Source organism: Rhinopithecus roxellana, chromosome 5, assembly GCF_007565055.1.
Source record: "Rhinopithecus roxellana isolate Shanxi Qingling chromosome 5, ASM756505v1, whole genome shotgun sequence".
NCBI lineage: Eukaryota > Metazoa > Chordata > Mammalia > Primates > Cercopithecidae > Rhinopithecus > Rhinopithecus roxellana.
In genome coordinates, this window is record NC_044553.1 from 51,153,839 (window position 1) to 51,181,233 (window position 27,395).

Below are 27,395 nucleotides of genomic sequence, written 5' to 3' on the forward strand. Positions count from 1 at the left end.
CATATTCATATATGCTTCCAAAACCTTTTCCTATTGAAAATCTCTCTATTGTACCAAGTATCCAAGGACAGTCACACCCAGGGACACATATCACAACCAGATTTCACAAATGCAAGATTTCTCATTTATATTCCTTCGAAAATCTATCCCAATCAGTTAGACTTGATAAAACTAATGAGAAATATCATCTTAGAGACATCATAATTGCAAACTGAAACCTATACAATTGCAATTGGCTGCTGTTACCCAGGCTGGAGTGCAGTGGCCGGATCTCAGCTCACTGCAAGCTCCGCCTCCCAGGTTTACGCCATTCTCCTGCCTCAGCCTCCTGAGTAGCTGAGACTATGGGCGCCCGCCACCTTGCCCGGCTAGTTTTTTTGTATTTTTTAGTAGAGACGGGGTTTCACCGGGTTAGCCAGGATGGTCTCGATCTCCTGACCTCGTGATCCGCCCGTCTCGGCCTCCCAAAGTGCTGGGATTACAGGCTTGAGCCACCGCGCCCGGCCTACTTGACTCTTTTAATGTAGAAGTTACACTCTTTTAATGTAGAAGTTACACTTATTCAAGCTCAATCTTCTCAGTAGTGTCCCATCTGTTCAAAATGTTATTCCCCAAACTCCTACCTAGGGCTCAGAATATTTCACAGGTTCATATCTGACTTGATGTTTACCATAGATCCCTTCAGATGTGTACAGTAAACCTGTGAGCAGAAGTAAGGGCAGAGTCTGTTAGAACTGCAGTCCTAATTCTCGATACTCTCATAATTAAAATTTTGGTGAAAACTTAAGAGACCCTTTGCTGACCAGATGGACTTACAGAAGCATTGGTCTGTCATCTGTGGATGCTAGTCAGAAAAGTAGAATTTAGATGGTTTATAAATGGGAGATGAAAATAGTACTTTATAGTACTTACAGCATTAAATAGTTTTTACTGTTGTATTTAGAATTGTGTTGTTATATCTGTATATATAAATTGGTTTGGGGAGAAAATTAAGTCAGAAAGTATATTATTTAGGGAACAAGGGGTTAAATCCAAGAAGACAAATAGTTAAAGACATTATTTGAAAGGTAATTAGTTATAAACCATTCATGATCTTCTCCCTTTCAAAAACAAACAAAAATAACCTGTGTGTGTATGTGAGTGCATGGCTGCTTCATCATCAAAGGTTAGTCTTAGCCAAAGAGTACTAAACAATGTGTCAGGTTTCCTAACAGAACCATGATTACATAGTTAGCTGAAATCTGTGAGATGCAGATTAGACAAAACCCATTGGTCCTGGGTGAATATTTCTGGATGGCACCTCTGTGTATCCCAGCCAGATAGCAAAACAAGACTGTCTGATATAGGGGAAACAGGAGTCCTCTCAAGGATTCTCTCTGGGTTTCTTCTGAATTATATCCCATCCTCACAACTTTTTATTTGTTGTACATTTCCTAACTCTTTTCTTGCCAACACTAAAAAGTTTCATCACTCACAATAGAAACTTGAGAAAACCCAGTGTTCCTAACTTATAATAAAAGCTAAGCACCCCTTCCCTTTAGGGAGATCTAGCTTTCCACCTCCCTTCCTGCTTCTATGTGTAGCCTCAAGAATATAAACAGAAAACATGAAAGCAAGCAAAACTGGAGTCCATTCAATTCATGATACGTTTACCACATGTTATTTTTCCACCTCACTCAGCCCCCTCTGTGTACTATCACCAGGTTTCTGTGTATAGTGGACAGTGTTCTAGGTTCTCTCCCCCGTCATGAGATGTGCTTAGAAAGACCAAGAAAGGCCACTCTATACACAGACCATGTGGATGTGCAGGTGTGTTCACTTTTGGACACACACAACAAATATTTTATGCCCATTTTCAGAAGTTCTGCTGGCATCTTTGTGGTGTGAATGAAAGAAAATAAGGATGACATAGGAAAATGGAAACAAAATTTTTAAATTATTTTGAAACAGATCAAATCCTAATGCAACAAATATTGATCATTTATTCATTCATTTAACAAATGTTTATTAAGTGCCTTCTATGTGCAAAAAAGCACACTGCTAGACATTGTTGATAATACAAAGATAAATATCATTGTGGCAAAAATTTCAGCAGAACATAAAGCACGTCTAAGCCCTGAATTCAAGTAATTTTAATAGTCAAAAAGAATTTTACAATAAACAAAGAGTTGGGACACTCTCCTGGATACTGTGAAATTATTATATCTGTATCAGAATTCTGTCTGTATCCAAGTTTGCTCTCATTCTTAGTATTGGCCTACCTGTGTGTGTTTCTAATATTCCGAATTTAAATTTACTTCTCTAGAAAGTCAGAGGACTATAAAAATCAGATTTTCTTCATGACATAATCCAATGCCACCACTGCACTACATGAAAAGTACATTTTATGCATATTCTACTCTCTGCCACAGGCTGAATTACAAACCTTTGAAAGGCTACATTTTAGCCTTCATTGTTCAAACTCCTGCTGCTATATCTGTTCAGTGTCCTGTTATTTTCTACCAGTGTCCTTATCGTCCCTTTCTGCTTCTTCTTCCATTACTTTTATTTGCCTCCCTGACAAGCTGTCCAGGAGCACATGGAGGGTGACCTAGTCCACAAGATCCTGTACTCCTGCCCACTCTCACGGATTGTTTCCTTCTGAGTGAATCTTTGTCATATTCCTATTTTATACAGGATTTGAGAGTCTGTAGACCCTTGTTTGGCACCAAGCCAGGATTCAACCCCCAGAAGAAATTCTGGTCATCAAACCTGGGAGAAAATGGAACAGTGGTTGGCCCTCCTACCATTGGTTATCAGCATACCTGCTACTCCCAAATCATTTGTATTGTGAAAGTTCCTTCGTGAGGGTGAAAACTGACTTTTAAACTTTCTAAAACATCAATCTCTTTAAAGACTAAGACGCACAGTGAAAGTACATGCAAATGTATACTCACTGGTTTGTGAAAAATAATTTGCTAGAGCCTTTGGCTGGCTAAAATACACTTGAAGATTATTTTCACAGTGAACACTAACAGTCAAATCTTGCGAAGTGCTACACTCTCTCAACAAGTTAAGAATACTCATTATTTCTTTTCCTAACTCTTTCTCCTCTACAACAAGCCTTATTTGGTTAAATATAAACTGTCTCGGTGGTTACCTTTGCCCTCTGGCAAGGCTGTCACATGGAGCTAGAATAAAAAGGAGGGCCTTCCTTGTGCCATATGTGAGGCCAGGGAACAACCACACAGTGGAAAACAAGATATGGCCCCTGCCTTGTGGAATTGAAAGCCTAGGGGTGATTTTTTTAATGGGATTAATTATACATTAAAATAAAGTGGAAAATTGTATCTCTGCAAGACGAAAGGGGAAGTATACAGCAGGAAGTAAATGCTGTGTTATCACCACAACTCTTTAAGATGGTGTTGATTATGGTCATTTTACAGATGAGGAAACTGAGGGTCAGAGAAGGTAAGTGACTTGGGATTTGAACATGGATCTCATTCTAAAGTCTATTCCTCCCACACTACCACACCACCCTCTAGAAACAGCGTTCCTGTGGACAAGTTATTAGATCCAGGTAATGGAGAAGTAGCATTTATTCCCAGTTTTAAAGTCTTGGCCCTGAGATAAAATTCCCTAAGTCCTAAGTCTCTTACCCTTCTCATTCACTATTTTCTGTTGTTTTATCCTAAAACAGAATTTGTGATGAAACTAAATACTTAACAAGAAACACACTCATTTTTAGAAAGCAAAGATTACTGTAAAGTTCATTTCTAATGCACAGAAAATTTAAATGAAAAATTTAAGGGAGTTACATGTTTGAATGAGCCCATTCTACCAGTGCTCAGTTACAGATGGGCTTGACTCAGTTTAATCACAGAGGAGATGGCCCTTAGTTCTCAGAAGGCAGTTGAGCCACCTTTCTGAACTGCTAATTCCTTTTGGTATTTGCTGTTTGGAAGTGTATGTGAATGTGTGTGTATTCATCCTCAGAGTAATTCACATCTATTCATGGACAGAGAAATTAGGTGTGATGTCTGACCCAGTCTAGATCAAGTTAGCTGCCTCCACACAGAAACATGCTGAAGAGTATCAAAAAAGTGAACTATTTTCATTACATTTTATGTATTTATTTATTTATTCCTTTTTTTTTTTTTTTTTTTTTTTAAGAGACAAGGTCTCTCTAGAGATAAGGCTAGAGTGCAGTGACATGATCATAGATCACTGCAACCTCCAACTCCTGAGCTCAGGGAATTCTCCTACCTCAGTCACCTGAGTAGCTGGGACTACAGGTGTGTGCCATCACACCCAGATTATTTATTTATTCATTCATTCATTCATTCATTCTTGTAGAGACGGGGTCTCACTATGTTGCACAGGCTGGTCTCAAATTCCTGGCCTCAACTGTTCCTTCCAGTTTGGTCTCCCAAAGCAAAGGTATTACAGGCATGAGCCATTGCACCTGGCCTATTTCACTATATTTCAAGAAAAAAAAAAAAAAGTCAGCATCTGCTCTTGAATCTTTTAAACTATTATGCTGTCATCTGGACAATTCTAGCTGAAACAACCCTCAGATGGTACTCACCATGTGCCAGAACCTGTTTTAAGTATTTTGTACAAACAGATCATTTAAGTCTCATAATGGCCCTATGAGGTGGGTACAATAGTCTCCCCATTTTACAGATGAGAAGAGTGAGGCCCAAGAGGTAAGGAAGTCTGCCCGATACCCTACAGCCAGAAGGTGGCAAACTCAGTACCTGAAATCATGAACAGTCAGTTGATTTAACAGCTTAACTATGTCCCTTGCAGGAATTAGAAGAGAAGAACTAAATGAGGATTAATCTGGGGGGACACGGGAGGGTATACTAAAAGAAGGGAAAAAGTGCTTACCATGAGCCAGTGTAGATAATGTTAAGAGAACAGTTGCTACAGCCAGACAAAACTGAATTTGATTCATTTAGTTTAGGTATAAACTGAATGAGCGACTTAATGTCTCTGAACCTTAGTTTCTTCATCTGTAAGACAGGGACATTAACAGTCATCATGGGGTTACATGAGGACTATAGGAAAAATATAGTTTAAAGCCTGATGTAAAACAAGGGCTTGATAGCTTGATAAATGATTCTTTAAAAAATCATTCCTAATTAATAAAAGTTCCAATTTGATCTTTTATCTCATTGACTCGACAATTTTTTATTATTTACTAAGTCTACAGCACTGTACTACGTGTAGTACAGTGAAATGGATGATCCATGAGATGGATTTTAAAAGTCCCTACACAGGCCGGGTGCAGTGGCTCATGCCTGTAATCCCAGCGCTGTGGGAGGCCGAGGTGGGTAGATCATGAGGTCAGGAAATAGAGACCATCCTGGCCAACATGGTGAAACCCCGTCTCTACTAAAAAAAAATACAAAAATTAGCTGGGTGTGGTGGCGTGTGCCTATAATCCCAGCTACTCGGGAGGCAGAGGCAACAGAGTCACTTGAATCTGGGAGGCGGAGCTTGCACTGAGCCAAGATCGCTCCATTGCACTCCAGTTTGGCGACAGAGTGAGATTCTGTCTCAAAAAAAAAAAAAAAAAATTCCCCACACAGTCACAATATAGGGGGTGGCAGCAACTGCACTGGGCATTTAGAAGAGGAAGTCATGGCTTTCACCTCACATGGTAAATGAGACAGCATGAGGGGCAGCATCTGAACCTGCAGGTTAGCAAGAATTTCACCACTCTGCTACCTGACCAGTGGATCTGGAGGGGATCACGTTTCTCTCCTAATAGTCACAAGTTTCAGGAAAATCTGACTTAATTTTTCAAAACAGGCCACATTCTTTGGAGCCTATCTTTACATCAGCAACGGGGCTACCAAAAAGTAACAGCTAAAGGACATCATGATCCTCTTATCCACAGTAAAGGTTTGTTTCGGCTCTAAATAAGGTAAGTAAAATTAGAACTTTATTTAGAAGCAAAATTATGCATTGAGATTTTTACATACATATTTACCAACATATATATTTAATCTTCTGTTTTTGTACATAATTCTTTATACACATAGTTTCTACATAAAATGACTAGATTTAGATTTTTGCATAATAGCACTAAAATGTAATTTACCTTTCCCAATCAACTAACTATATACTTAATGTGCCACCTAGGCCCAGGGGCTCAAGACAAAGTGCTAGAGAGTTAAAAGTTGTGCTTTAGACTCTACTACCTCACTTATATACCCACACTCCTACCTAGAAAATCCAACACAGTATGAGTAATTGACAGAAGAGGAGAGACCGTGTATGCTTTTAGAACAAAGATTGAAGAGAAAATAAAATGGCTTCAGTCAGTGTTCGCTCTGATGCCACCAAAAAAACTCAAATACTGAAATGCCTAATGAAATATTTAGCTTCTTTTCTAAAGGTCAAATGAGAAGGCTTTAGAATATAAAAATATTCCTGATAAAATTGTTCCAGAATTAAGGTAAAAACTGTCAGTGGGAAAGAGCAAAATGGCATGGAATGGTGTTTTCGAAAGCTACCCAGGTGGGAAGTTCTATTCTGAACTCAGCAACATGTAGAAGGAATATAATGCTGAATCCACAGTTTCTTCAAATACTATTTATTTATAGTGGCTTCAACTGGGAAAAGAAGAACCCAGACAGATTCCTAACTCTTATGATGGGAAAGGGTTTCATCTAACAAATCTAGAGATTTTGACTTCAGTTGCTCCCTATGGGTTCATAAAAAGAAATTATCAATCATTCTAAGGGCAAAACAAGATTGGAATGCATATTATCAAAGTCTAATAAAAATAGATATGAATAAAAAATTGGGAATAAACTGGAACAAACAATAGGTTAATATTAATTGAGCACTTACTACACACCAGGCACTTACATAATCCTTACAACAACCCTATGATACAATATTACTGCACTCTCCATTTTATAGGGAGGAAACTGAAGCACAGACAAGATCAAACACTTACAAGCTCCCAACATTGTCAGGTATGAAACTGGGGACCTCTCATTCAGGTAGTATGACTGCCCCAAAGCTTGGCAGACTTCCTCTAGGTGAGACCTTGCTTCAAGCACCCCCAATCCTCCAGAGGCACTGGATAAGCAGATCAGATCATCTTTATCTGCCTTTAAGTCTCAAATGAGTACCTGAGATACCCATAACTTAGAATTTAGGATTATGACAGTTTAATGGTTTAATTGTAGGCTTTTCATATCTAGTATTATAATTAACAATACTTAACATTTAGGTACTATCTACCAGCTATTCTTCTAATAACTTGTGAAGTTACTGAATAGTCAAATTTCCCCATTGTACAGATGAAGAGGCTAAGGCATAGAGAAGTTATGTAATTTATTTAAGGTCATATTGCTATTAAGTGGTTATTAAATAGTTTTGTTCCAGGGTCTAAGCTCTGGACTACTGTCCTGTATTCTCTCTCTAACCAGATTTGTTCCCACAAAGTCCATAGAGAGAAAACAAAGGACAGTCACATTCTCTGTTGTTCACTCCTATTTTCCAAGCTTCTCTGAGAACCCCAGCTCTTGCCACATAGTTCAATCATTCCTATCAGAGCCCTATTTCAGATCATTTTTCCTATACTCTGTGCTCTCTCTTGTCAGCCTTTCTTTTCTTTCTTCCTTGACTATTGTTTCTCTTTTGCCTCTTTTTTTCTCTTCCCTCTTCTCCAGCCCCTCCCCTCCTTTGTTCTCCACTCCTCTCCTCTCTTCCCCCACTTCTCCTCTTTTTTCCACTTGCTCATTGTTCCTTTCTTTTTTCTATTGTTCAAAGCCTCCTCCAGCCTTGTTAGGGCTAATCAATCACTTTAAATAAACATTTCTGGACATGTCTATAAAGTTTTAGAGAAAAGGGCTGACTCCTTGACACTAAAGTACAGACCTGAAAATATTGTTTTATTCCTTGCTTGGATTAGCTCTAAATACTTTCCTGATTAGTGAGAACTCCTTGCACATCAAATATCTGGAACAAAAGTGAGTGTGGCTTGATGGGAGTATTTGCAGAATACTAAGATTATTCAAAAGATTACTTGTGATTGTTGAGTTGCTGTTTAAGTATTCTAAATTTCCTCCAGGGAATAGATAACAAAATCATTATTCAGTAATAACAAAGTTATTATTTTTAGAAAAAAATTGGAATTCTATGTGAAGAGTTCATCATACTGAATGAGCAAGAAAATGCTATGGCCAACTTTCTACCAGAGAGCTTCAGGGTGGCAAGTCAGTAAATGCTAACAACTCAACTATTGTAGCTGAGTACCAAGAAGACAGAAAACCAGTATTATCTAAACACATCTGCTTGGAAGTGGGTGAAGGAGAAAGAAGAGTTCCCATAGAGATTAGAAGCACAGACCCAATTTTCAAAAGGCTCTTAGAATTTATATAGTTGAAAGCTCCCTCTATTTTACAGATGAGGAATCTGATGCTCAGAAAAGGTAAGTAGGCTGGGCATGGTGGCTTGTGCCTATCATCCCAGCACTTTGGAAGGCCAAAGCAGGAGGATCATTTGAGTCCAGGAGCTTGAGACCAGCCTGGGCAATATAGTGAGACCCCATCTCTACAAAAAATAAAACATTTGCTGGGCAGGGTGGTGTGCACCTGTAGTCCAGCTACTCCGGAAGCTGAGGTGGAAGAATTGCTTGAGCCCAGGAGCTTCAGGCTGCAGGAACTCTGATTCACTACTGCTCTCTAGCCTGGGTGACAGAGCAAGACTCTGTCAATAAGGGAAAAAAAAAGGTTAAGTACTTGACAGATAACATTCACTCACCAGTATGCAGCTGAGCCAGAAGAACTTATGTGTTGTGTAATCAAGTACAGAGACCTAATTGTTCATTTTTAAAGTTTTCATAGACATCTTTTAGAAAAGATTTCTAGAGATCAAAAAAAGGGACAGAACTAGAGTTTTTAAGAATAATGTAAAACTTCAAAGTACTATTGGCTTAGCAAATTGCGTACACTATTGGATAGCATTAGGCCAGCTGAAGTAAGGATTAAATTGCCTTTTTTTGTTCAAACTCCATGTGTATGAGTACACATACATGTGTGTATTAAGTTGTTTATTCAAAAAATATTTATGAGAGTTTACTAGTACCAGAAATTGTATTAGGCCCTTGGGACTCACATATACATAACCCAGATTCTTCTATTAAAGAGTTCAGAGCACTGTAAAGTATGAGATGTATGATAATGCAGACTCACGGTTCTCGAACTTTTAATCTCGAGTCTCCTATTAAGAATTATTGAGATCCCCAGAAAGCTTTTGATTCTCTGGGCTTTATCAATATTCGTTTCAGCAATTTAAAAATATTAATACATATTTTTAATACATTAACTAAAAATAATATATATTAACATAAATATATTATTAAAAAGAACGTTTTCAAAAACAGTGAAAAGAATGGCATTATTTTTACGCAAATCTTATGAATGCCTGGCTTAATAGAATATGGCTGGATTTCTATTTCTACTTCTGCATTTAATCTATCACAATATCACGTGTTATGGAGCTTCTGGAAAGCTCTGCTATACACAGAATGAGAGTGAAAAAAGCAAATAACATTCAATATTGATATGATAATAGCGTTGACCTTGTGGACCCCCTGAAAGGGTCTTGAAAGCCCCTCGAGGTGCCAAGACCATAATGAGAGAACCTTTTGCTGTAGATCATACCAAGTGCTCAGGAGCCATTGAAAAGACATTTAACTCACTCTTTGGGCATCAAGGAGGACTTCCTGGAGGAAATCACAGGAAATTGAGCCCTGACAGATAAGTGTAAGTGATTCAGAAAAAGAATAGAGGGGACTAAGAGGAGCAGAGAATGACATTCCTAAAATGAAGCCCAAGAGAACAGCTTATTCTGAGAACTCTAAGTAGCTGAGCCTGGCTAACGAATACTCAAGAGACAAATACGAAACACTTAGAAATGAGGTTGCAGAGTCTGGCCAGGAGCTAGGCCACATACAACATGCTCTGTAGTTTGTATTTTATCCTAAAGACAATGGAATGGTCATTAAAGTTTTGATGCAGAGAGTGAGAGAATCTGATCGGCTTCTTAGAAGACTCACTCTGGCTGCAGTGTGGAAAATGATTGCCAGTTGAAAGACTGAGAGCAGAGAAGCCAGTTAAAAGGCTGCTATAGCACTCTGAAGAAGCTGATGAGGCTAAACTAAAGGAGCTCAGTGGACATGGGCAGAACTAGGTTCTGCTAGGTTATAGAGTACTCAAAGGTAGAATGGACAGGACTAACTGGATCTGATGGATGATGAGAAAGATGTTAGAATCTGCGATGACTGCCAACTTTCTATTTTGGTTGGAGGTCCCATTTCCTGAAAGAGGAAATATAAAATTCAGAAGGAAAAATAGTTTGCAGGAAGATCATGAATACGATATTATGTATCATGAATTTGCTTTCTCAACGTAATCAGTTGAAGCACCTAATAAGACAGCTAGTTGTATAAGCCTGGAACTCTACAGCAAGATCTAGTCAGAGAAAGCAACATACACGGTGTACTAAAGACCATGGGCATAGATGAGATAGCCTAGGAACAGTATGTAAAGGGAAGATCCACTTGTGTCATCTACATTATGAGGCCCAAGAGTGCAATGCACTCAACTTTCTTCACTCTGTCCTTCATTCTGCTGTCTGTCTCAATGATCCTGACACTGGTTGTGCCTCAAAATCAACTGTGAAACTCTTTAAACATAAACAGAATTCAGAGAAAAGAGATCTCCGCAAAGTCTCTCAAGGATAGAAAGATAAAGAGCCAACAGCTGCAGAGCACTGGAAACATTTAGTGTTGATCTTGGGAAAAAAAGTATTTGATGCCACTTTGTGACAAGCTTGAAAGATCTGGTAATAGCCAGGAGACAGGATGTTCTAACAGCAAGCACTGTGGGGTGGGAGAAACAGATTCTACTTGTACAAATGAGGGCATTGAGCTGAATGATTCTTCATGCCTTCTGACTGTTAACATCTGAGGCTCTTGCATATAGAGCTTCCTTCAAAGCCTGAGACATTGAGACAACTTGCCTCTCTTCCAGTTAGACAGGGAACTGATCTTTGGAGTCTTCCACATACTCTCCCAATGCCTTCTACTCCATTCACTATATCTATCCTTCAAGATCGAGCTCAAATGCTCCTCTCCCAACAAATCATCCCAATCTATTGCTGCCTTTCCAATGCACTTCCTTAATCTTTGTATATTTAGCAGTCAAGGGTTTGAGGGACAGTTCAAAACCTATTACAGGCCCTTCCTTTTTCATGCCTTAATACACTGTAATGAATCTACCTCTAGTTAAAGAGTTCTGTAAGAATTATTATTTATAAGCATATAATTATAAATATATATTATAAATACAGTTGGCTCTCCATATCTGTGGGTTCTACATTCATAAATTCAACCAAGCTTGGATTGAAAATATTTTCTTTAAAATGGATGGTGACATCAGTACTAAACATGTATAGACTTTTTCTTCTTGTCCTTATTCGCTAAACAATACAGTATAACAACTATCTACATAGCATTTACATTATATTACATATTACAAGTAATCTAGAGATGATTTAAAGCATACACAAGGTGTGTAGGTTATATGCAAATACTATACATTTTACGTAAGGGATTTGAGCATCATTGATTTTGGTATCCACAGGGGGTCTTGGAACAAATCCCCCACAGATACTGATGAACGATTGTATGTATAAATACCAATTATGAATAAATAAGTATATATTATTCATAAGGTTGCTGTGTGACAATATTATAAATTAGAATGTTGTTTGTATTTGTCTGAACACACATTCGTAGCATAAATTTCCCTATATAAACTTCCTAAGTTGTCAAAGAAGTACATTAACTAAAATTATTGGGCCACTTAGAGGAGAATTATCTCTAATACAATTCAAGAATCATCTGACAAGGCAGGAAGATAAGGCAAAGTCTTACAGAGAAGAGGGTGCAGGAATCTGGGGTGACCATCACAGGTCTCACGAAGGAGGAAGGGTACCCTTAACCATTGTAAGTGAGAGTTGTGTAGGAGGCTGAAGCTTCATAATAACCAAGGTAGCTGAAGGTGGAAGGAGAAAACAAGGTGGTGGCATTTGATGTCAAGAGACCAGTCATCTCTTTACAAGGAGCTGCTAAGACCTGACCCTTCCCCTCCCACAGTACTAACAATAAGAACAATAACCACCACCAGAGCTAACATTTATTGAGTGCTTACTACATGCCAGGTACTATTCTGAGCTCTTTACATATTTTAAGACATTTAATCATGACTCTCTGTGGCAGATATGATTTTTAATTCTCCTTAGCAGGAGGAAACTAGAGCACAGAGAGGTCAAGCCACCTGCTTACAATAGCATAGGTATTGTAACACAGGTGATAAGCTGAGACATGGTTTACACAATATGGCTCCAGAGCCCACATTCATAGTCACCGTGCTTCACAACCATCCAGCACCAAAGAACCCCCTCATCAATTAATATGCATTCCTCCAGAAATCTCTTACTATGAGTATTTCTTTTCCTTTACTATGGAGTTCCATCTACTACTTTTCTGAATATTCATCCTTTTGGTACCATGAGCAAGGTTATTTTTGAAGTTCTTCCCAGCCATGTTTCCCTTGTATAAAAGTGTGTCTAGATAGTGAAATGGGCACAAATGTGATTTTTCATGGACCCTGCATTCTATTAAGAAGACTCTGGTCAATAGTCTTTTAAATACAATGGCATGCGCCAAACAATATAAAACTTTAGATGTAATAAGGATAGGATAAAGAAAATAGCTTTAATGAAAGTTTGTGAGGTGAATGTGATTACTGCACTACAGAATTCAGCCTGAAGCTTTATCTATCTATCTATCTATCTATCTATCTATCTATCTATCTATCTATCTATCTATATGGAGTCTCGCTCTGTCACCCGGGTTGGAGTGCAGTGGTGCAATCTCGGCTCACTGCAAACTCCACCTCCCAGGTTCAAGCAATTCTCCTGCCTCTGCCTCCTGAGTAGCTTGGACTACAGGCACCTGGCACCACACTCAGCTAATTTTTATATGTTTAGTAGAGACAGGGTTTCACCATTTTGGCCAGGCTGGTCTTGAACTCTTGACCTCAAGTGATCCACCTGCCTTAGCTTTCCAAGGTGCTGAGATTACAGGCATGAGCCACTGTGTCCAGCCTGAAAGTTTACTTTAACAGAGCACCAATAGTCTTCTCTATGCTTTAGAAAATAAATCAAATGCAAAAGCATTTCTGTTAATTCAACTTGTCAGCTTTATTTTGGAGTTTGGGTAGGAGGGAAAGAGAGAGTATTAGACAGCCAATTATGACTCCCCCCCCCACCCCACACACACACATCTTTCTCAAGCAAGTAGTACTAGTCTCCAGACAAATCCAAAAATATGAGTATCACCTATAAATGACACCTTTCCAGTTTGATTTTCTTAAAGCATTAAAAAAAGAAAATACAACTTCCTTTATTCCTAGACAAAACATGAAGGTAAATAGTAAAGTCACTGGGCTTCCTAAAAAGCAATGCACTGAGCCTCATCAACCTGAGAATGGAAGCGTATGAAGCAGATATTACAGGCAGCACCTTTCCTGGATAAAGTTGCTTAATCACCATGCAAAATTCAAGCCAATCATTCTTAGATAGAAAATTCCATAACCTCAGACATGGCCTGACATCATGAATGACCTTGAAATAGAACCCACACTCTTGAAATGATTTCCTCCCATATTGTCTGAACAGAGCACAAGCCTCAGTGCTGATGGGTACTTTTAAGGCATCACAATGACAAGTCTGCCAAGACAAATGTTTTTAATCTGCTTCACTTAGCTGACCTTATCTGCCATAAATTCAGGCTAATCCATATCTAATTCTTACTGGGTAACTCACTTGTTTACTGTCACCACTGGCCCTGGTCTCTTGGCATCTTATAAACTCTAGCCAGACCCCAAATTCCTCAAGGATGTCTGGCTCTTGTCATATTACAGTGCTAGGAAGGCAGCACAAATGGTTCATTCCTCCAGGCTCATTAATGTCACAGCTTCACATTCACTTACCATTAGGATCTTCTAAGGGGAACCTGAGTTCACCCAAAGCTCCAAGGAACACAAAGCCAGCCATGTTGAAGTGATATATGCCAAGGAATATTGTACAAAGAAATGAGTGTTTCTCTTAGTTATTCCTCACAGTTAGTCTCTCATAAAATTTCAGAACAGAGAAGTATTTACAGGTCGTTCAATCTATTCCTTTATTAATATTTATTTTTTGTAACTGAGGCTTATGAGGTTACATTTCCAAGGTCACAATGCTACTTAGGGGCAGAATTAAGGTTCTTACCCTAGTAATTTCTAATATATATGGTGCTAATTCCCTGGATTCATAGGAAAAGTCACAATAATAATAGTTAAACTAATATTCATGTAGCCTTTAGATTTACAATTACCCCTTTGCTCTTTGTAGTTTCATACAATAATCTGAGCAAAGGCATGACAAACATGATTAATATCTCATTTTAAAAACTAGAAGACTTACACAGTAAACTTTAAGTGACTTATTCAAATTTTCAAAATTAAAATGAAGGATTGTGAACTGAGCCCAAAATTTAAGTTCTATATCCTTGAGCAAACTACTAACTTCTGTCTCTCCTCATTTATATAATGAGAATATAACAGTGTCTGCATCAAGGAGGAATTTTTTTCTTGAGAATTAAATGAAGTGATGTACTAAGTGAATAAACCCCTTAGCATCCTGCCCGACAGTTTGCAAGGGGACAAAAAATAACAAAGTTTTGTTTTGTATTTAAATTATTATTTTTCTTAAACATCCTACCAGCAACACAAGTTATGACTTCAGGATTAAAGATAAAGAATAATTCATTAATGTTCCAAGAATCATTTTAGTTGAATTTAAAAAATGCAATGCTAAAAAAAAAAAAAAAGATAAAAATGCAAGGTTGAGTTTATCCATCTTTTGAGTTTCATCATGACAGTAATATTTGCCATCAAATGCAGTTAGGCACTGTTATCATCTTAATACAAGATAGTATTGCATCATAGCCTTTCCATACCAAGAAGATTACAAAGAACTATTTTCACCTTGATGTTTAAAGCTACAAACAAAAGGGCGATCGTCTTCCCTATATATTTCAGAGGCCAACAGCCATATGCAGTAACTGGATACAGCCTCACGGTGGTGCTGAATCATCACTGATAACAACCCAAAGCCCATTGAAGGCTCTACAGAAACGAAACTGAGGCAGGACTGAAACATTCCTAACGTTAACCAGCAAGGAATTTGCTTTGGATCCCTGCGGTTCTTCTGGACCAACCTTGCACAAAGATCCTGACATGTTGTCACAACAAATCCATTAGCAATGTTAATTTATAGTTTTCATCCTGGCATTGCAACAAATAAAATACACACAAAAGATTTTTATTATCCTTAAAAAGCACTGTGCAGCCTTACCTTTTAAAATGTTATGTTGACTTAGAATTCTCAAACTGGATTTGGGCCCCATTCATCCACTGTGTGTCTTAATTTTATGTATCCCTTGGAGACATTTGTTAAATTCCTTGTATCTCCCAGCCCCCAAATTTCAGCCTTAAATTTCAACTCTTTTGACTCCTTTCCTCTTCTACTCTCTTATTTAAAACAGCCACCAAATTTTATCAATCTGCCCTTTATAATATCTCCCACCTATCTATTTCTTCAGTCAGCTTCCACAACCACAGTTCAGACCCTTTTACCACATGTCTAGGCTATTTCAATAACTCAAGATTAGGCTTAGAGGAGATCGTACCACTGCACTCCAGCCTGGCAACAGAGCAAGACTCTGTCTACAAAAAAAAAAAAAAGATTAGGCTTAGAGGACTACCTCCCAACCACAACTGTACATTACAATTGCCTGAAGAACTTAAAAAATATCCAACCTCAGGGATTCTGATTTAATTGGTCTGGGGTGGATACAGAGGTTTTTTTATTTTTTTAAACCTTCCCAGTGATTGTCATTTGCAGTCACAGTTGAAAACTACTGCTAGAGGTGTGCCCAGCATACCACAGTCAGATTAACCTTCTTAAACTACCAACTCTCCGGGCCAAACATTTTAAGTAGTTTCCCATCTTGGCAAAGATTGCGAATTAGTGACTTAAAGGCCAAATTATCCCAAAGATGTGTTTTTATTTGACCTATTTAAAAATTGTTCAGACCCAACATCTAAAAATTGGGAGATGTCACATAAAACCCAGATTTCCTATTTCTTTTTAAAAATTCCAAGATCTTGTCACATATGGCCCACATTCCCATGCAACTGATCAGCTGGAGCTGAGTAGTGCTGCCCTTCAGACATGTCACGTATCTTCCAGTTGATTCAGTCCCATCACTCCCATTTACAGCTGGCTGTAGGATTCATTTATACTATCTTCCTGGCCTCTTAATTTTAGTTTGTAGCCCTGATCTAGAGAATAAAGTTCAAACTCAATGATACGTTCACTTACTCATTCTCTTAAATACTCATTTGCTCATGCATTCATTAGTATTGATTTTGTGTCTATGCTATGCAAACACTTGGAATTCAAAGTCCCTCATATTTTGGCCCTATTCTTTCTAACTTCACATTCCCCTTCCTCTAACAAATTTATTTCTAACTAGTAGTTAGTTTAAGAGACATCTTCCTGCCAATATTCATAGCTTAGAGGCTAATTTCCAAAACGCCTTTGAGGTCAGGTAATGCTATGTGACAAAGTGGGCCAGTGGGATGTGAGTGAAAGTGGCATGTGCAACTTCCAAGTCATACCCATAAGAAGAAAGGTGGCTGCCCTCCATTTCCCCTTCTTGTGAGCTGGAATGCAGAATTGAACTCATGTTCAATCTGTGATCCTTTAGGATTCTTGAATCTTCTCATTTTAATTACAAAACTAACCTATCCAATTCTTTAAGAATCTGACTTTTTCCTTGATATTTAACTAAATCCTAATTCTCTTTATTCTTGCATCTAAACAATTCCTTGACTTTTTGGATACATGTTTTAAAGACTAAGAAATACACTGAAAAGATCAAGGGCTCAAGTTGGAATGATAATGAAGAGACAACTCATAGTGCCATCATATTTGGAGTCTGAAAATCTCTAGGACAATACTAGAGGAAGAAAGTAGAAGATACTCTCAATTAAAAAAAAAAGGGTGACAGAGAGTGAAAACTAGACCCAGAAGATAAGTAAAGAAAAGCAATCAGAGACAAGATATAAGGAAGAGAGAGAATACAGAGACAAGAGGAGGACTAGCAACTGTGAATGAAAAAGTTAGCATAAGGGAAAGGCACAGGCAAAATGGAATGCCAGTGAAGAAAAGTGGAATTCTATAACCTCAAGATGCTTCCTGATAAGGATACTCATAAGAGATCATTATCAACATCCAAGTAGTATAGAGCACACTACTACTCCATCAACACTAGGAAAACTGGTGCGTGGTGGGTATAAAAGAAATATCAAAGGCAAGTGATAATTGAATTTATAGCAGAATTGTGATTGCAAGTTACTCTGTGGGTGAATAAAAAAGGATACAGCTGTGTTTCAAATGGGACTTATTTGTATCTCAAATCAAGTAAATAATGGCTAGACAGTACTTTTTTTTTTAAAAGAGTAGGTTAAAACGGGCCAAGTGGTGGCTCCTGTCCATAATCTCAGCACTTTAGGAGGCCAAGATGGAGGATGGCTTGAGCCAAGGAGTTCGACACCAGCCCGGGCAACATGGTAAAATGCTGTCTCTACAAAAATTACAAAAATTAATATGAAAATTATCCTGGCATGATGGTGTGCACCTGTAATTCCAGCTACTGGGTAGGCTGAGGTGGGTAGATCAACGGAGCTCCAGGAGGTCGAGACTTGACGTGAACTATCATCACGCCACCACACTCTAGCCTAGATGACAGAGTGAGACCCTGCCTCAAAAAACAAAAACAAACCAACAACAACAACAAAAAAGACTCTCAAAGTACTTTTTTTTCAAGACGAATTCCAGAAGATGACTTGGCCTTAGCCTTGTAGCTGTGTCCTATCCTAAAAGAAAGCCCGGAGTGAGACCCTTACAATGTGGGTGGTAACTACATTGAAATTTTAAAAAAAAAGAGAGAGAGAGAGAACTCAAAGACCTAAACATAAGACCCAAAATGAAAAAACTCCTAGAAGAAAACATTGAGGAAAAACTTCATGATATTGGGCTTGGCCATGGTTTCTCTGTTATGGCACCAAAACCACAGGCAACAAAAGCAAAAATAGATAAACTACATCATACTTAAAAATTTGATGCATCAAAGGACACCACCAATAGAGTAAAAAGGCTACAGAATGGGAGAAAATAATTTGCAAATCATACATATAATAAGGTGTTAATAGTCAGAATGGGCTAGGTGTGGGGGCTCGTGCCTGTAATCCCAGCACTTTGGGAGGTTGAGGCAGGTGGACTGCTTGAGCCCAGGAGTTTGAGACCAGCCTGGGAAACAGAGTAAAACCCTGTCTCTACAAAAAATGCAAAAATTATCCAGGTGTGGTGGCGCATGCCTGTAGTCCCAGCACTCAGGAGGCTCAGGCAGGTGGATCAATTGAGCCTGGGAGGTCAAGGCCGCAGTGAGTTGTGATCACGCCACCACACTCCAGGCTAGGCAACAGAGCAAGACCCTGTCTCAATTAAGAAAACAAAAAAAGAATATATAACAAACTCCTACAACTGAACAACAAAACTCAACGCTATTAAAATATGGGTAATGGCCTTGACATTTCTCCAAAGATGATATACAAATAGCCAACAAGCATATGGAAGGATGCTGAACATCATTATTCAGAGAAGTGGAAATCAAAATCACAATGATATATCACCTCACACCCCTTAGGATGGCTACTATTCTTGTTTTTAAAAACCTAGAAAGTAACAAGTATTGGCAAGGATGTGGGGAAACTGGAAGTCTGTACTCTGTTGGTGGGATTGTAAAACGGTGCAACTACTTTGAAAAACAGCATGCAGATTCCTCAAAAAATATATATGATCCTAAAAAAAAAAATGATCCAGCAATCCAGTTTTTGGGTATATACCCAAAATAACTGAAAGTAGGATCTGGAAGAGGTAATTGTACACTCATGTTCATAGTGGCATTATTCACAATAGCCAAGAGGTGGAAGCAACCCAGATTGTCCACCGACAGATGAATGGATAAACAAAATGTTGAATAGACATATAATGGAATATTAGCCCTAAAAAGGAAAGAAATCCTGTCACATGCTACAACATGGATGAACCTTGAGGACATGCTAACTGAAACAAGCCAGTAACAAAAGGACAAATACTATATGATTCCACTTAGATGAGGTACTTAGAATAATCAAAATTATGGAGATAGAAAGTAGAATGGTGGTTACCAGAGGACAGTAGGGAGAGGGAAAGGGGAGTTGTTATTTCATGGGTATAGAGTTTCAGGTTTGCAAGATGAAAAAGTCTGGAGATCTGTTTTACAACCATGTAAATATTCCTAACACTACTAAACTGTACACTTAAAAAATGGTTAAGATAGCACATTTTGTTATATATATTTTTACCACAATAAAGAAAACTCAGAAGGACATGATACTTTTTAATGGCTGCTATCATCAGTATGGACACTAGGATGGGTCCCTCTGGACCCATTCTATCTCTTGGAAAAGAAAGGTAAAAATGAGTGGCAAGTTAATCACGGGGAAAAACTTCTCTACCTTCATATTACACAGGTACTAACCACCACTTTACAGCTCCATCTCTAGCAAGAGCAATGGTAGCCGCCTTTGTGCTGCTACCACAAAACTGGGAGCATACTTGATTGCAATTTTATAGTCTAGTTACAAAGAGGAAGAACTCAGCTAAATATTTGCTGCCATGAGTCCAAAATAACTTATGTGCAAGGACATCCTTAACTGGCACCAAAGAAGTCTGTTAAATTAGGTTATAGATGTCTCTAGGACAATATACAACAGCTAAGTCATTGAACTATAATCAAGATGCCCTAATTTGGCATTTAAAGACATTTACATCTCTTGTGGACAAACAGGCTCAGCTACGTCATGCATCCATCAATTCTGTATCAGAGTCCAACTTGACAAAGTTCTATCCTCCAGGACAAGTTTTGAGAATTTAATGGCAGCAGAAAGCCCAAAATGTGAGAAGTGGACCGTGCACTATATCCCAAAGGACCGATCTCCTGAAATGCTTCACTGAGATGGCATACCCTGCGCTGCCTTCTGCCAGCTCCCCTAGGAATTATACAGCTATTAACCCAGCATCAATAATTACCTACCTTATACAAGTGGCTACTTACCAACCAGTTCATTTCTCTTCAGGTTATGAGGAAGAAGTCACACTGTTTATTTACTAATCTAGTAGTGGTTTGTGGGCTTCATAAATAATTTTATTTTCATATGTGATTACTGTCTAAATTCCCTGGCATTTGATTATATCTCATGGAGAAAACTAAGTTAGCTTGGCATCCCAGCTGGAATACCAGCTCTCACACTTCGCAGCATTATGACCCTGAGCAAGTCATTTGCATTTAAGCCTGGAGTCCTCATCTGTAAAATGAGACCAATAACAGCTCTTCCACATGCTTATTATATAAATTAAATGAAAGAATCTACTTCAGATCCTGGCACACAGTATATGCTGGTCAGAAATTACCTCCCTCTCTTCTTCCTTACTCAAGAGCAGGGGTCAGCAAATTTGTTCTGTAAAAGGCAAGAGAGTAAATCTTTAATCTTTTTAGGCCATATGGTCTCTGTCACAATTATTCAACTCTACCACTGTAACACAAAAGCAGCCACAGACAAACACCATGGCTGAGTTCCAATAAAACATTATTTTAAAAAGCAGGTACTAGGCCACATTTGGCTCACAGGCCATAGTTTGCCAGTCCCTATGAACTTATACCACATATGTCCAGGTATCATGCTAAGTTAATTTTTCACTGTTCTGTTTGATTTCATCTGTTCCAGATATATTCTTCACTTTTATCTCTTTTATTCTATTTCTTGAATGTATCAGAACAAATGTATCTGTTTCCATTACTTGACTTAGCTTCTCACTTTGAATTTTAGGCCTTGAGAAGTTCCCATAGGTGTTGAGCACTCAGACCTAAGATGCTCTAGTAATTTATTCACACAGTGGGTTCTGGGTAAATCAGCCAGAGTTAAGCAAAATCCCCTCAACCCTTAGAAAAAGACTGGGAACAGACCATCCCTTGGGAACTCAGAGTTTACTAGGAGTTTTTATTTGTGGAGAGGGAATGGTTGCAACTGATTCCCCAGTTTTAAAAATATTGCCTTAAATTTTGTTTTCGTTGGCTTATATATGTAAAGGCCTTCTTAAAAATATATAAGTACTAAAAACAATAGTGATCACATATGGTGAAGTGAGAATTCAAGATGGAGTGATAAGGATGAGGGGGAGATTTACTATTTTTAAATGTCTATGATTTAAAACCATGCTAGAATACATTATCCAAAAATCGATTTTCCCAAAGAATAAATCTTGGCCGGGCTCAGTGGCTCACGCCTGTAATCCTAGCACTTTGGGAAGCCAAGGTGAGTGGATCACAAGGTCAGGAGTTCGAGACCAGTCTGGCCAACGTGGTGAAACCCTGTCTCTACTAAAAAAATACAAAAATTAGCTGGGCGTGGTAGCGGGTGCCTGTAATCCCAGCTACTGGGGAGGCTGAGGCAGTAGAATGGCTTGAACCCAGGAAACCCAGGAGGCGGAGTTTGCAGTGAGCCGAGATCGTGCCACTGCATTCCAACCTAGGTGGCAAAGCAAGACTGCATCTCAAAAAAAAAAAAAAAAAGAAAAGAAAAGAAAGAAAGAAAAAAATCTTTTGTTTTACAAAATTAGCCTATTATAAGAAAGATACAAATGTGAGGGGTGGGGACGGACAGGAACCTACTGGAGATTCTATCAGAGCCCCACACTCTCTTGCGGCTACTGGGCTTCTATGTGCCTCCTGCCTTCTCTTCTGTGTGATTCAGAGAAGACAGAGTGGAGCACTTTGGCATGACGAGTTTATGGACTCTACTCTCCATCTGACAGAAGTGGGATTAGAAGCAGGATATATTTTTCACTATTTTATCATTCTTGATATCAGGCTGTAATTCTCCCGATGAGTTCCACATACCCTCCCTTCTTTCTCAGTGCTTCCATATTTACATACTCTTTCCAGCTACTTTAACCTCTCTTGCCACTTCTGCCTTCAAATAAGCTTCAACTGTTTTAAAAAGAAACTTTTGACTTTGCTTTCAACTATTGCCCTTTGTCTCATATTGTGTTTTCAATCCAATTCCTGGAAATATTAGGAATGGTTGTTTTTTACTTCTTAATCACCTATGACTTTCATTCCTTCGTTAAGTCTGTTTTTTTCCTAAGGTCTTCATTAATTATTTCAGACAAATCTAAAGGTTGTTGGGTTTTTTTCCCCTTAGTCTTTATTCTACTTGATCTATCTTTTGCAAATAACAAAGCTCATGTCCATTTTATTTAGTATCTCTTTCTCTCTCTCCATGTATTTAATACCCAGTAATTCTTCCTGTCCCTTCTGATCCCCACAACTGGATCTCTTCCTTGATCCTGTCTCATAACTGGGCTACAACTTGAATCTCAGTCATCAGTCCCTCTGCTTTTCTCCATCTAGCCTCCTTCTTTGAAGGAATCCATGTATTCTCAAGTCTTTATGTTGTGCGAGGGGTAAAGCAGATGGTGGCCTGAAGCCTGGCTCTGTGACTTATTAGCTGTGCTGCATAGGAAAAATTGTTCGTTCAACTTTCTAAATTCAGTTTCCTCTGCTCTAAAATAGGGATTCGTTCATTCAATAGTTTTTACCGAGCACTTACTGTACACCAGGCATTGTTCTAGGTACATGAGATTCATTAACAAACTAAACAGATAAATATTCCTGCCCTCACAGAGTTCCCATTCTAACAGAGGGAGACAGACCAAAAATAATAAATATACTACATTAGAAAATTATATAAAATTACAGAATGTAGGCTGGGCGTGGTGGCTCACACCTGTAATCCCAGCAATTGGGGAGGCTGAAGCAGGCAGATCACAAGGTCAGGAGATCGAGACCATCCTAGCTCACATGCTAAAACCCCATCTCTACTAAAAAAAAAAAAATACAAAAAATTAGCTGGGCGAGGTGGCGGGTGCCTGTAGCCCCAGCTACCTCAGGAGGCTGAGACAGCAGAATGGCGTGAACCCAGGAGGCAGAGCTTGCAGTGAGCTGAGATTGCGCCACTTGCACTCCAGCCCTGGCGACAGAGTGTGACTCCATCTTAAAAAAAAAAAAAAAAATTACAGAATGTGGTGAGATCTGTAAAAGAAAGAAAAGGTCAGGTTACACCTGTTTTTTTGTTTGTTTGTTTGTTTGTTTGGTTTTGTTCTTTTTCTGAGACCGAGTCTTGCTCTGTCACCCAGACAGGCATGCCGTGGCACACTGCCAGCTCACTGCAACCTCCACCTCCTGGGTTCAAGTGATTATCCTGCCTCAGCCTCCCGAATAGCTGGGATTACAGATGCACACCATCACACCTGGCTAATTTTTGAATTTTTAGTAGACATGGGGTTTCACCATGTTGGCCAGGCTGGTCTCAAACTCCTGACCTCAAGTGATCTGCCCAACTCAGCCTCCCAAAGTGCTGGGATTATAGGCATGAGCCATGGTGCCCAGCTGGGTTATGTCTTTTCTAAGATGGTCAGGGTAGTCTTCTCTGAGAAGGTAATATTTTAGCAGAGACTTGGAACAGGTGAAGGAATTATAAATGAGGGCATCTGCTGGAGAGGATGTAGACAAAAGCAGCTGACAGTGGTCCTAATGGCAAGAAGCATGCCAAGTACGTTCTAGGAAAGGGAGCGTAGTGAGCATGAGGAAAAGTAGTTGGAAAGGATGTCAGAGAGGAAATCAGGGTCACAGTCCATGTAGGACCTCTGAATACAATGGCAACCCTCTATTGTGAAGTTTTGAGCAGAGGGATGACACAATCTGATTTATCTTTTAAAAGGATCACTCAGGCTACTCTGTTGGAAATAGACTGTAGTGGGAGAATAGAAGCAGAGAGACCAGTTAGGAGGCTACTGCAGTAATCTAGGAAGGAGGTGATGGGGGCTAGGACCAGAATGGAGCAGGAGAGAAGTGGTTAATTTAGGATTAAAAACCTTAGAGGGTTGTTATAACAACTTTATGGGAGAGTTATTATAGGTAAAATGCCTAGTAGATGCCTTGTATAAATAAGATGTTAAGTAATATCCTGTCATTATATTTTGCAAGCCGAATAGGTTCTCTGGGTCACTATAAGGAGGAGAGCAAAGCTAGAGAGTGACAGCCAAGGTCAGTTGACCTGGAAGTTGGCAGCTGCCCTCATCTGATGTAGTAAGGGAGGCTGGCCTGAGGAAGGAACTTGATCTTCTTTTAGCCCTTCCCTCATATCTCAACTCCAGTATGGAATTTTCAACTGCCTATAAACCATTTCTTCTTAAAAGTTTCATCATATACTATCTATGCACAGTTTTTCAAAAGTTACCTGCACCACCTCTACTTCAAACCAGCTACTCATCCAAATGTTTCATTCTATTAAAGACACACCAGTCTCCAGATGCTGAAAACCTGGCTGCATTTTTGTAGAACTGTGGAATCAGATTGGAAGTTGGTATCACAGTCATCATCTGGTTAAAACATCTCTTCTTACAAAAGATGAAACAAGGCTCAGAATGGAACATGCCAAGCTGTGGGCCACACCAGGCTTTGATCACTAAATGGCTCCTGAATTCTTTCTAGCAAGGTCTAGAACCCGTTTTCTGGACTCATTCACTTTCTCAACACTCCCCTCCCTTCCTCTTGCCTGACCCACATCACAGCAGTTCCTCCGGTTGGCTGCCACAGGCCAACATCTCTGCCCTGGTCACCGCCATGGCTGCCAGGACCATCTTTCTGTTATTACCAATTAACCTTTCTGGAAAGACTATTAGAGACCAGGGCCTACACTGCTTTAAGAATGCTGGCTATGGGTTCAAATCCTGGCTTTGTACTTACTAGCTGTGAGGACTTGAGCAAGTTTCTGAATCACATTCTGCCTTAGTTTCTTCATCTGAAAAAATCCTCCCTTCTAGGACTTAAGTAGAGTAAGGCATGTAAACTACTTAGTACAGAGCCAAACACAAAATAAGAGCTTAAGAAGTATTAGTTACTACTGTCAGTCCCTTTCAGAGAAGTTGCTGTGGATGCCTGGTGAACAAATTCTAATTGCCTTGGTGTGGCCTTCAGGGATTTTCCATACCTACTATAGGTATGGCAACTTTCACTGATCTCTGATGACAAACCTTCCAATCAGGACAGCTCTCTTTGTACCCCATCTATGCTCATTCCCATTTCTACCTCTGTGCTTTAGTTTATGCTCCTCCTGCCTGAAACGCCACCTTCCTTCTCCTTTATCTGTCTGAATCCTGCACATCCTTCAAAGCTCCACTTAAGGTTTAGTACTTCACAAGAACTGCCCAGGCAAATTCTAGCTCCACTGATATGATTACTTCTCTACAATACCACAGATTTTATATCCAGTACCTACTGAAAACTTCTTCACGGAGAGGAATGAGGGCATGTAGTTAATGGTATGGGCTCTGGAGCAGACTGCATGGTCTCTCTCAGCCTGTCTCCTCAGTCATAAAATAAGGTTAATATCAGGGTTGTTGTGAGGATTAGATACATGAATACTTGATATATGTTAATGATGATTAATATGTTATTACTGCTATATATTTGTTAACTTTTTCCTCTTTGTTTATAAACCTTCATTTTCTTCCTCCAGGTTATTCTATCCACATGCACTACACCTTTACCCAGTGTCTAGCACAATGCTGGTCTCAGAGTAGTGTTCAACAATGAATGGATGTAAAAAAAGAAAAAAAGAAAAAAAAAAAAAAAAACTAGGAGGAGTGCCCATGGCAGTTACATCAATGTTCTCTATCCAATCTGAATGGGTCCTGAACTTTCTTCTCCCCTACCTTACAGTTTCCTGGTGAAGGAGAAACTACAACCCCTTTCAGGGAGGCAACATGATACTATAGAAGAAAACTGGACTAAGAATCAGAAGACATGGGTTTGCGTCTCAGCTTCCCACACAAAAGGTCTGTCTGGTTTGTCTCTGTCTCTGCCTGTCTGTCTGTCAGTCTCTGTCTATCTTTGTCTTTCTGTCTGTCTCTATCTTCTACCTCTCTCTCTCTCTCTCTCTCTCTCTCTCTCTCTCTCTCTCTCTATTTTAGCTTGGGAAAAATCACTTAAGCTCATGGAGCCTGTTTCCATCTCTGTAAGGGAGAATAATCTGGCATGGCCTGCCTCCTTCACAGGACAGCCGTGAAAATCAAGTGAAAAAAAAAAAAAATGTATGGGCCACACGCAGTGGCTCATGCCTGTAATCCCAGCAATTTGGGATGCCAAGGTTGGCGGATCACCTGAGGTCAGGAGTTCAAGACTAGGCTGGCCAACATGGCAAAACCCCATCTCTACTAAAAATACAAAAATTAACTGGGCATGGTAGTGGGCACCTATAATCCCAGCTACAAGAGAGGCTGAGGCAGGATAATCTCTCCAACCTGGGAGGTGGAGGTTGCAGTGAGCTGAGATGGTGCCATTCCACTCCAGCCTGGGCGACAAGAGCGAAACTGCTCAGACAGAAAAAAAAAAAAAAAAAAAGGCATGTGGGAGAGCTTTGCATACCATAAAGTCATATACAAATTATATGTAGCCAGGCGTGGCCATTTATAGGTCATCAAACAAGAAACCATTAATAATTATCAAGTCAACTGGATCTACTTCCAATGGCCTCCTGAGGAAAGGGCCATTACCACAGTAATCACAGTGAATCTCTTTGCCCAGATGCTTCTTAAAAGGTCAAATAATTACTTGTACTATGGAGCTCAGTCCTGAGATTTTTTTTTTTTTTTTTTTTTTTTTTTTGAGATAGGGTCTCACTCTGTTGCCCAGGTTGGAGTACAGTGGCATGACCACAACTCACTGCAGTCTTAACCTCCTCGGCTCAAGCAATCCTCCTGCCTCAGCCTCCTGAGTAGCTAGGACTACAGGTGTGTGCTACCACTCCTCGCTAATATAGAAATGGGGTCTCCCTACATTGCCCAAGCTGTCAGTCCTGAGAATTTTGATAAGTCTGTCCTCAAACATTTCGTCATATCTAGCAATTTGTTCAAAATTACAGATTTAGCCAAAATGTCAACTTCACATCCCAGAGTCCATGGGTGGTACATGGTATAGGTAATATGGTTATTAGCCAGAGTTCTCAAAGAGGAGGAAGAGTAAAGAAAAAAATGATCCCTAA

At 39.3% G+C, this 27,395-nt stretch overlaps 1 protein-coding gene across 2 annotated transcripts in view; it reads right to left on the bottom strand.

Annotated features, from left to right (window-relative positions):
* Positions 1 to 27,395, bottom strand: part of AKAP6 (A-kinase anchoring protein 6) — a 653,085-nt gene that overhangs the window by 272,858 nt on the left and 352,832 nt on the right. The window lies entirely within an intron of this gene.